Here is an 11,677-nt window from a genome sequence, read left to right on the forward strand (position 1 = left end):
ACCAGAGGACTATCGTCACCGCAATTAGTGCCCTTACTGTGGCCTTAACAAACTGTGTTCCCTAATGCACACCGAGTGAATAATATTACTACATAATAATAGTCAGATTATACGGAGATCTTAGTTGCGTATATCTGCAGATATAGGGTTAAGCCCCCAGGCCGATCGACAAGGCTTCTCCGTCACTGGGGGACCCTAATACTAGGTATGGGCCTGGGGTGCAGGACCCCGTGATGTCGGCACAGGTCGGCCACCCCAGGTCAGCACACAGGTGAGAATTAATAGGGGTTAATAAGAAGCACAGAAGTGCTATGTAAGTGGTGTGATTAAAATAATATATACAAAGTGATAGGAAAAATAATAAGTGTTAATAAAGTGTTAGGGTGTGCCGACCTGAAGCAGCCCAGCCATACCGACACAGGGGCCACCGCACCCCACACCCACCCCATAAATAATTACAAATATATTTGGGTTGAATTCCCAGTGTAAGGCCACATGGTAATGGCACCTACAGCATCTGAGAGCCAGCTTACCTGGGGATACCCCTGGCTTCCCCTATGGCACTTCTGGAGTCATCAATCCCTCCTAATGCTGACCCATTTATGCCTCTCTATATACAATACACAAAATGGAAAGCTGCTCAATCAGATTGTAATGTCACTCAGGTGCTAAAAGGGGAGGGGTAATTCTGTGTAGGAAAAAAAACTGTGTTCCCTAATGCACACCGAGTGAATAATATTACTACATAATAATAGTCAGATTATACGGAGATCTTAGTTGCGTATATCTGCAGATATAGGGTTAAGCCCCCAGGCCGATCGACAAGGCTTCTCCGTCACTGGGGGTCCCTAATACTAGGTAACACTTTATTAACACTTATTATTTTTCCTATCACTTTGTATATATTATTTTAATCACACCACTTACATAGCACTTCTGTGCTTCTTATTAACCCCTATTAATTTTCACCTGTGTGCTGACCTGGGGTGGCCGACCTGTGCCGACATCACGGGGTCCTGCACCACAGGCCCATACCTAGTATTAGGGACCCCCAGTGACGGAGAAGCCTTGTCGATCGGCCTGGGGGCTTAACCCTATATCTGCAGATATACGCAACTAAGATCTCCGTATAATCTGACTATTATTATGTAGTAATATTATTCACTCGGTGTGCATTAGGGAACACAGTTTTTTTTCCTACACAGAATTACCCCTCCCCTTTTAGCACCTGAGTGACATTACAATCTGATTGAGCAGCTTTCCATTTTGTGTATTGTATATAGAGAGGCATAAATGGGTCAGCATTAGGAGGGATTGCTGACTCCAGAAGTGCCATAGGGGAAGCCAGGGGTATCCCCAGGTAAGCTGGCTCTCAGATGCTGTAGGTGCCATTACCATGTGGCCTTACACTGGGAATTCAACCCAGATATATTTGTAATTATTTATGGGGTGGGTGTGGGGTGCGGTGGCCCCTGTGTCGGTATGGCTGGGCTGCTTCAGGTCGGCACACCCTAACACTTTATTAACACTTATTATTTTTCCTATCACTTTGTATATATTATTTTAATCACACCACTTACATAGCACTTCTGTGCTTCTTATTAACCCCTATTAATTTTCACCTGTGTGCTGACCTGGGGTGGCCGACCTGTGCCGACATCACGGGGTCCTGCACCCCAGGCCCATACCTAGTATTAGGGACCCCCAGTGACGGAGAAGCCTTGTCGATCGGCCTGGGGGCTTAACCCTATATCTGCAGATATACGCAACTAAGATCTCCGTATAATCTGACTATTATTATGTAGTAATATTATTCACTCGGTGTGCATTAGGGAACACAGTTTTTTTTCCTACACAGAATTACCCCTCCCCTTTTAGCACCTGAGTGACATTACAATCTGATTTAGCAGCTTTCCATTTTGTGTATTGTGGCCTTAACACTCAGGCCACAGCATTTATTACTTGCTACGGACATCTATTTTAGTTAAATTCCAAGGCTTAGTAGCTACAATAAGGCATTTGCAATGACGCAAATCGATACTACTTCCGGTCTCTGCAACCGGAAGTGATGTAATAGACACCTCACAAACATCACATGTTTTATTCCCTCCACTATTATTGGCCCTTACTAGGAGACCACTCCCCTACCTTGACCTTAAATAAGCTGTCTTCCACAACTACCTCACACAGTGAACAAGCCACCTTCAGGTGAAACGGCCGTCTGTGTTCTGTGGTGCTGAACAGTCCACGGTTCAGCCCACTCATCCCCTGGTATCGTATATTGGAGGAAATTATTTTCTTGATTATAAAAATATCTGATATTTGTAAAATCTGCTACTTTATCACTAAACTACAATGTGTTAATATTTAACATGCTCAGTGATTACTCTTTATTCTTATGTTTACGTTCTTAATTTTTTCTTTGCTGCATAGATGGTTATCTACAAACCATAATATTCTGTTGCACAAAAATTTCTGATCACACATAACTACGCAGTACTTCTAATAGAGGTTCTTTTTTCTGTTTTCTAAATTTGTCCCTTTTAGGAGCGTTATCTAAATCAAATTCTAAAATTTGGTCATTTCACCCTTATAGGTAACTTTAAGATACCTGTGTAATTTCACACTAATTTTCAATAGGTCCTGGTAACCCGCCTCTCTCATCCACTGTCCGCCATATCGTCATAGGAGGTGGACATTAGAAGACGGGCCCTGAACCTATACGTTTCCTGTATCTTGCTTTTTTCAGTACTCTCTCATCCTGATGCCGGTCATATAATTTCTCTGCAATGCAGAAGTAACAGAGAGACTGTGCACTTGGATGGATAGTAGAAGTACCTTCTGGTATGTGCCAACAACCAGACACCCTCTCATTCACAATCCATGTGACATTACTGCCATATCTCACTGGCTACGCCCAATCTCGCCAGATCTTGGAAGCTAAGCAGTGAGGAGCCTGATCAGTACCTAGATGGGAGACTGCTAGGGAATATTAGGTGCAGTATTAAACACCTCTGTCTCCATGTGAAAAGCAGAAGTGTTGGAGCAACCTTTGACCCTTACCAACTTCACACCTACAATCTCTCTTTTTTCATTCATTCATTTTATTCTAGATCAATTTAGAGATGTTTTCTTTCACTGTACATGTTGATTAGCAACCTAGCACTAGCAGATAGTCAGATACCAGGTTATAATATCATAATAGGCAATGGTTATTGGATGATAATTCTTAATCTAGATTGCCATATCGAATGCCTATATGTCGTATGTCGGAAACGTTTTTCCTGTTATGTCGAAATTGAACTTCTGATATTTTCATCATGGGTGTCACTGTCACTGCAAAAATATTTGTTGAAACTGGAGACTTGATACTCCTATTTATTTTTTCTTATTGTTAATAAGAGAATCTTTTCTCAGATTAAAAAATACAAGTAGATGAAGGTTTAAAATTCTTTACAAACCTTATCAAGCATTATATGTGTGTTTGTTTGTGTATCTAATTTTATACATTCTAATTAAAAGTTAAGTTTTATTTCTTAAGCGTGCCCCAACACAGAGTCTTTCTTTTTTTCTCTCCTCTGTGACATATGCTATTGACTCTGGGTGCACCACCAACAACAGCAACTCCTTGAATACCGATTTCAGGCATCGCTTATGCACATGCTCTGTTGGTCTACAAGGGACACATTTTATAAAAACCTCTTTCAAAGACATTACTTTAATCCTGTGCGGTGCCAAACTAACCCTTTTTCTGACTATATGTGAATCGAACCTGTAGGGTTGAGTCATCTACTTTGGTGCTCTCTTGAATTAGCCCATTAAGCTATTGGAATGCTTGGTCATAAAGAAAATATACTGGGTTATATTGTGCAATGTTAAGTTATGCTATTTCTGCTTTACAACACAAACTGGTATAAATAATGTAGCCAATTAGAAAGTATTTTCATATTTTCTTTTACTTTTCTTAAGTTTCATCTGAAGTAATTTTTGGGTTAACAAAATAACAAGATAAGGAAACAGTAATTTTACCCACATTTGTTTTTAAGAAAATGTCATGGGAATCAAACCTATGAGGTTGATCTGTCTAGATTGGTGCTCTCCAGCATTAGCCCACCAGACTACCTGAGCTCTTGGTTCTAAGTGATCATATTAGGTTGCCTTTGAAGTATATTGCGCAATGTTCTGGATCGATGCCATATATAGAATATTAATATATATTTTTCTGCTCTTAATATCTTAAACATTCTTTCTTTTTTTAATTTAATGGAGCTCCTTATAAGACCTTTTGATTGATGATAAAAAGGTTGTTTCATTTCTATTTACACTGAATGTGTTTCAAAAACCTGGATAAGGCACCAAACTAATTACCTGTTTATTTTACACCTTTTATTTAATGGACAATGCCTTTTGATTGGATGGCCTCTGTATAAATATCTTCCAAAGTGAACACTGAGTATACCTTCTGATGAAACCGCTACTCTACCTATAGCGGAGAAACGCGTCAAGGAACTTGCATTTTCTCTGTGGAAATCAACTTATATCTATCTGTCACCACTTTGCTCCGTGCTGCCCGCATTCAGCTCTCTCCCCCATTCTGCAAATCAGGCTCCACATCACTGCCGGAGATGTCCGGCTGTGCGGCCACGGTTCATCAGCACACACTGGGTAAGCCTGCAGGGGAGACGGGGACACCGCTGAACAGCAATAGATGGGAGTTTGGAAACACTTCCAACAGCGGTGAGCTTAAATTTAAGTGGCATTGGACTGCTACAGTACATCTTTTAACAGTTAAAAGCTACTTGCTGGTGACATTAACGATATACTAGCATTCTGGACTTGCTCAGTAATTATTGGCTAAATAGCCTAATCTGGACCCTTTAACACCAGCAACTGAGTCATTTATTTCCATGAGAGATGTCCATTTGATATGGTTTTTAATTTTTTTAATTTATATATCTTATTTTTATTAAATTGTGCATTGTCATTCACTTTTTTATTGTCTAAATAAATTAGATAATTATGATTATTTAGCGCTCCCTGTGTGCACATGTATGTATACATTATTGTAAAACCTCAGAAAAGCCTGATGAGGTGGCCAAATCGGAATATGAAGGTAGGCATCCTTGATATCCAGGGAAACCAGAAACTCCTGTTCTTCCAGACCCGCAATCACTGCCCTCAGGGATTCCATTTTGAACTTGAAAACCTTTAGGTAAGGATTCAAGGACTTTAGGTTCATAATGGGCCGTACCGAGCCGTCTGGCTTTGGAACCACAAACAGGTTGGAGTAATAACCCCTGCCTCATTGTGGTATCGGTACTGGAACAATGACATGGGAATGGCCCAACTTTCGGATGCCCTGTTGCAACGTAACCTGCATATCCTCCAAAGCTGGTAAGCTTGATTTGAAAAATGGTTGGGGATGAGCACCGTCAAACTCCAGCTTATAGCCCTGAGATATTAGGTCTCTTACCCAGGTATCCTGGCAGGACCTTTCCCAGATGCGGCTGAAATGATGCAGTCGTGCTCCCACCCTGAGATCTCCTCGGGGTGGGTGTGCACCGTCATGCTGAGGACTTAGTGGAAGCAGGACTGGTGCTCTGTTCCTGAGAACCGGTGGTTGCAGGTCTTTTTGACTTACCTTTGGCGCCTCTGTTTGCATTGGAGGCACCTCTGGCCCTAGAACGAAATCTGTTAGACCAAAAGGACTGAACAGAAGGCCTGGTAGGAACGCCTAGCTGGCGGGGCCCCAGAGGGGAGAAACGTGGATTTCCCAGCAGTGACGTTGGAAATCCACGTATCCAACTCAACCCCAAAGAGCCATTCCCCCGAAAAGGGGAGGGATTCCACACTGCGCTTTGATTCTGCATCCGCTATCCCCTGATGCAGCCACAAAGCCCTGCGCACCGACACTGCCATGGCAGAAGTCCTAGCATTAATATTCCCCATCTCCTTCAGCGAATCCCACAGGACACGTGTAGTGTCCTGAATGTGCCCTAGGAGGGTCACCTTAGTGACCAGAGGCATAGCCCCGGAGAGGCCCTCCTGAATTTGAGTGGCCCATGAATGAATAGCATGGGTCATCCAGCAACCCACTATGACCGGCCTTTTGCGATACACCTGCTGCCATGTAAATAGATTTGAGTGTAGCCTCTATTTTTCTGTCCCCAGGATCTGTTATAGTAAAGGAGCCCGTGGCAGGCAGCACCGCATTTTTGGACAGTCGAGAGACTGATACATCAACCCCCGGGGGTTCTTCCCAAAATTTCCTACCTTCAGGAGCAAATGGGAAAGTGCGCAAAAACTTTTTTGACACTTGGAATTTTTTGTCTGGATTTTTCCAGGCTAATTTGAATAAGTCATCTAACTCTGCAAAATCAGGGAAAGTGACATTAGGCTTGTTTTGTGTAAAGAAAAACGACTGCTGAAACGCAGCGTCCTCTAGAGGTAGCTTTAACACGTCCCGTATAGCCAGAATGAGGGGTTCAATACCCTGAGCAGAATCGGAATCCCCACTAACGGGATCCAAGTCCTCCCCATCCTCCTGTATTTCCTCATCTGAATCAGAGAGTAGAGCAGGCAAACCTCGCTTCTGTGGTGCTGCATGAGGGGGGGGGGGGGGGGGGGGCTGTGTAACATCTACCCTAGCAGCTAAGTCTGCAACAGCCTGTTGTAGTAGAAGAGTTTTGTGTACATTTGCAGTGAGCTGGGATTACATGTCAGACATCATAGTTTTAAGAGACCCTAGCCAGGAGGGCTCTGGACCCTCTCCCCCTTCACTGATTCGTGAAGATTGGCTGCATTGTTCACAAGAAACAGAATCAGAGGATACTGGAGAGAATCTAGTGTGACGTACACTGCATAGTTTGTGTTTACCCATGTTTCACAGTAAACACAAGAACATACACACAGACAGTAATACTGATCAAGCCTGCCCTTACTGTATGTGAGAGGAGATACAGAGAGAGACACCAGCACACTCCTAGCTGCACAGTCCCAGTGAGGCTGACAGCTAAGTGACACTAATAATTTCTGTCCTGTAGAGGACCCAGATAGTGTACAATAGCGGCTCTCCCACTTTGCTACACCTTGTACCAGTTTTCCAGCGTGTCTTGTGAGGCAGGAAGCGCTGTGTGTGCTGTCTGTGGCTGCATTAAGCAGAGGAAGGCGCCAAAATGCCTCTGGTCCCGCTGTGAGGTAGCTCCGCCCCTCCAATGGCGCCAGAGCTACCGTGATTTTTTATACTGCCAATGTCTCCTGTTTGCTTAAAAACATCACACAAGTGCTAGTTCAAGCTATTTGAAGCCAGCCTACACGGGGGGGCTCTAGTGGGTCCCCACCAGGAGGGTCCCATATGCCGCGCCCGCGTTCAGCCGCACTTTGAACCGGGGCCCCCGGTTTGTACCCACCACAGTCATGACCTTCAGGCATATGTTAGGGGTGACAGCCAAGGCGCAGTACCTCGGTGAACAATAACCCCCCTGCAGTGGGGAAGCAGCTCTGCACTTCGCAAGGCCGGTGACCATCCCCCCCCCCCCCCCCCCCCCTGACTCCCACGGTGCAGGTATGCTGTTGCCCAAACAGCATACCGAAAATAACAAACGTTTAAAATAAATTGAAGAAAACTCTCTGGAGCTGCAGAGATGTGCATCCTCTCCTGAGAGCACTTTTTTTCTAAACTGCCTGTGGGAGGGGGCATAGAGGGTAAGAGCCAGCACACCCAGTGAAGAAATTTAAAGTGCACCGGCTCCTTTGGACCCAGTCTATACCCCATCGTCCTAATCTCCCCAATATCCCTTATGGATGCTAGAGAAACATATTACTGCATTACCTTATATAGGAATTTTAAACATATTCAGTTGCACAGCAAAAGAAAACCACAGCAATAGTTATCAGACTTATATGCAGAGGTTCTCAAACTCGGTCCTCGGGGGCACACACAGTGCATGTTTTGCAGGTCTCCTCACAGAATCGCAAGTGAAATAATTAGCTCCACCTGTGGACCTTTTTAAAATGTGTCAGTGAGTAATTAATACACCTGTGCACCTGCTGGGTTACCTGCAAAACATGCACCGTGTGTGCCCCCGAGGACCGAGTTTGAGAACCTCTGCTTATATGCATCAGGCACTTTATCTAACTATTTGTACTCAAAAGGTAGATAGAGACTTAGTGCTGTATAGCCTGTACTCAGTAGAGTGGGATACAGGGAGACTCACCCCGCTTCCAAGACCGATCAATACATTTGTGAACTCTGAGTGGATCCAGACGATACTAGTGTACATTTCCGCTCCATGAACCTATAGTGAACACAGACGCTCAGTGAACATGGACGCACCAGTCACACAGCCGCCTATGCTGCGACTGGGTCCCCTTCGTATACAGCGTCTCAGATGGAAGCGGGAAAACAGTTCATGGCGGGAGACTCGGAGGAAACTGGTCATGAACCGGGGGGGAGGGGCGACCAGGAGAGCGTCCGACTCCCCACTGCTGACATCAAGCCTCGGGATCGCGGCCTCATACTATTCCTTGAGCCTATGATCCCCAAGGCCTAGCGCTGGTGCACCCGAGGTGGCAGCCGCGTCAGCGACTGTTTGGTAGTCTCCTCCCATAACAGTGCGGCTGTGTCCGTATTCCCCTTCTAAGTGGAACCGATGCCTTACCTTCTCCCCGTGCTCCGGCCACAGCCTGGTAACGTTGGCTGGTCCTTCTAGTATATCCGACACAGACGCCCGCCGAAACAGCACTGTACTCGTGGGTAAGCGTTGTCGCAACCTGGCGGAGAGTTGTTGGAGCGACTCTTTCTAAGGTACGTATAAGACGCTGTTTAGAAAGATCACTCAAGAAAAAAATAGTAAGACTATAAAAATAAAATAAGAAAGCTTAGGGCTGCTAAAAAACAGCAGCCCTCTGACCATGGTCCGGCTCCTGCCGCACCAAACAAAAAACTGATTTGCCTGAGCCAGGAGGCGGGGATATATGGACGGGCCTGTTGCATGCTGGGAGGCCGAAATGCTTAGACCAATAGGTGCAAATCCATTGTCGCTTCATCATATCCCAGTGTTATCCTGTGGATAATCTGTGGACCCTGCCGGAGAAATGTGGCATCCCTATATTCTGTGTGTAATTGCATCTCTATCTGCATACAGCATGCTATGCTACAGTTGTTTCCTGAAAATCGCGTAACGTGGCATTTCGGATGCAGATAGAGCTGCTATTACACACAGAATATAGGGGGTCATTCCGAGTGGATCGCATGCTGCCGATTTTCGCTGCGCTGCGATCAGGTCTCTACTGCCCATGCGTATGCACCGCAATGCGCACGCGCGTCGTACGGGTACAATGCGGATCATTGCTGAGCTATGGATTTAAAGAAGAATCCATACGCACAGCCGATCGCAAGTAGATTGACAGAAAGAGGACGTTTATGGGTGTCAACTGACCGTTTTCTGGGAGTGATAGGGAAAACGCAGGCGTGTCCAGGCGTTTGCAGGGCTGGTGTCTGACGTCAACTCCGGCACCAAAAAGACTGACGTGATCGCAAGGGCTGAGTAAGTCTAGACCTACTCTGAAACTGCACAAAATGTTTTTTGCAGAGCTCGGCTGCACAGGCGTTCGCACACTTGCAAAGCGAAAATACACTTCCCCGTTGGCAGCGACTATGCGTTTGCACGGCTGCTAAAAACAGCTAGCGAGCGAACAACTCGGAATGAGGGCCATAGGCATGCCGCGTGTTTTAATCAGCAGTTGCAGCTTGTGCTTCTTATTGCATTACATTGTGACTAAGATGCATTTTCACGGCAAAAGATGCTTTGCGTTACAGAGTCCTGCCACATCATGGTACGACTTGAAGGGATATTTAGCATGACTGCACCAATTATGTGTAGAAGGACTCTTGGTGGGAGTAGATCTGATACAAGTGAAGGGGTTTCTCTAGAGCAGGCCTGGCCAACATGTGGCTCTCCAGATGTTGTGAAACTACACATCCCAGCATGCCCTGCCACAGTTTTAGCATTCCCTAATAGCAAAACTGTGGCAAGGTATGATGAGACTTGTAGTTTAACAACAGCTGGAGAGTCACAGGTTGGCCAAGCCTGCTCTAGAGCCTAGCGATACTGATGTGTCCTCGTTCCATTCAGCTCCGTATACAGACACACACACAATGTAAGAGTGTCATATATATTAAATTAATCTGCACAGTCTCCTCGTGCGTCCTAGTTGCACTGCGACTAAGACGCATTCTCGGCAAAAAAAACCACCCCACAACACGGGACTTGGCGGATCACTGAGGCCAGGTATCTGGTTCTGCATGGCGTATTAAGGCTAGAGGTAGGAGGACACATCTGTAGTAGAGTACCCCAGACAGGATGCCAAAAGGTTATATTAAAGGGTGTGATACATTTTACCGGCGGTTGGGATGCCGGTGTTCACATGACCGACACCGCCATCCCGACAACGAGAATGCTGACGGGACGGGGTAATTATTTTACCCCTACCCTAACCTGCTTGGGGTGGGGGCTAGGGCTAAGTAAAATTATAAACCTAAAACCTATAAATTGGAAAAAACAAACAAACCACAAGATAATTAGGAAGCGCAGAGATTGGTTGTAATAATCCACATGACTGTTTCCTACTGTCCCTTTATACAATGTGGAAATTGGTTTAATCTAGTGTAGTACAACACGTTGTGCAGGGCACTAAAGTGGGTCCAGGGTGATACCCGGCATGTTAGACTGGCGCTGCTCTAGTCCAGGGCCTGATGACCTGTGTATTACCTCACTGGACATCCCCTACCTCTTCTCTAGTCTGAAGTCTAGTCCTGACATATTTTAGCGGAGGCCAATAGAAATGACTACATAGTAGTAAGGACTATGCGTTACCTGTTCATATCACATATCTAGAAAATGGTAACCTCTCTCAGCCATGGGAACCGCTGGAAAGACCATAGGGTATAGCTGGTGCTCAAGGCATCTGGGCACTAAAGAGTTAACTTTTAGGGCAACTGGGATCCTCCCCTATACCTTGCCCAGGTCTTTCAGGGTTTTTTTTTTTGTGCCCTGAGATGCTGGGCACGGTTTTGTTTTGTTTTGCAGCTGTCCCTAACTTAAAAAGAAAAAAAATATTTTACACTTCAGGTGGCATCAGTGGGCTGAGTCTTCTCGCAGCCTCAACCAGATCACCGGGGAACAGAGAAGCGGCTTCCTCCACTGTGGGAAGTCTTCCTTACAAGCTGCAGTTTCCTCTTTGGTGTTGGGGGTCACAGGAAGAAGCAGGGGCCAGTGCAGGCCTGGTTCTCCACTCCCTCACTAGACCATCAGGGACATTAGCCTAATGGGGCACTGTTAGTTAACAATGAGGAGGGATCCCTGCCCCGGTTGCCCACAGGGGACGGGCCTTCTCCCCGTTCACCCCTCCCCACTCTGTTAGTGCAGTCCCTGCTTTGGCAGCCCACCAACAGTCCTCCCCACTCTCCTACCACTAGGAGGCAGAGCAGCCATCTTTGCTCTGTGGTAGCCTGCCTGTGGAGAGAGTTCTGCGTCTCCCATCTTGTTATACCTCCCTAGGGGCCAGGTTATAGTTTATTCTGTCCACCTTACCTTTTAGGTTTGGTATTGGTTAAGGCAGTGTTTCAGTTTCTATTCTGTCAGCTCTGTACTCCCTTCTGTCTGGTGTGTTTGGA

The 11,677-nt window shown here is 45.6% G+C and overlaps 1 pseudogene; it reads left to right on the top strand.

Moving 5' to 3' along the window:
• The first annotated feature begins 2,889 nt into the window (after window positions 1-2,889).
• LOC134897115 (5S ribosomal RNA) lies at window positions 2,890-3,008 on the top strand (annotated as a pseudogene).
• Window positions 3,009-11,677: the final 8,669 nt, after the last annotated feature.

Source organism: Pseudophryne corroboree, chromosome 3 (assembly GCF_028390025.1).
Source record: "Pseudophryne corroboree isolate aPseCor3 chromosome 3, aPseCor3.hap2, whole genome shotgun sequence".
In the NCBI taxonomy this organism is placed as follows: domain Eukaryota; kingdom Metazoa; phylum Chordata; class Amphibia; order Anura; family Myobatrachidae; genus Pseudophryne; species Pseudophryne corroboree.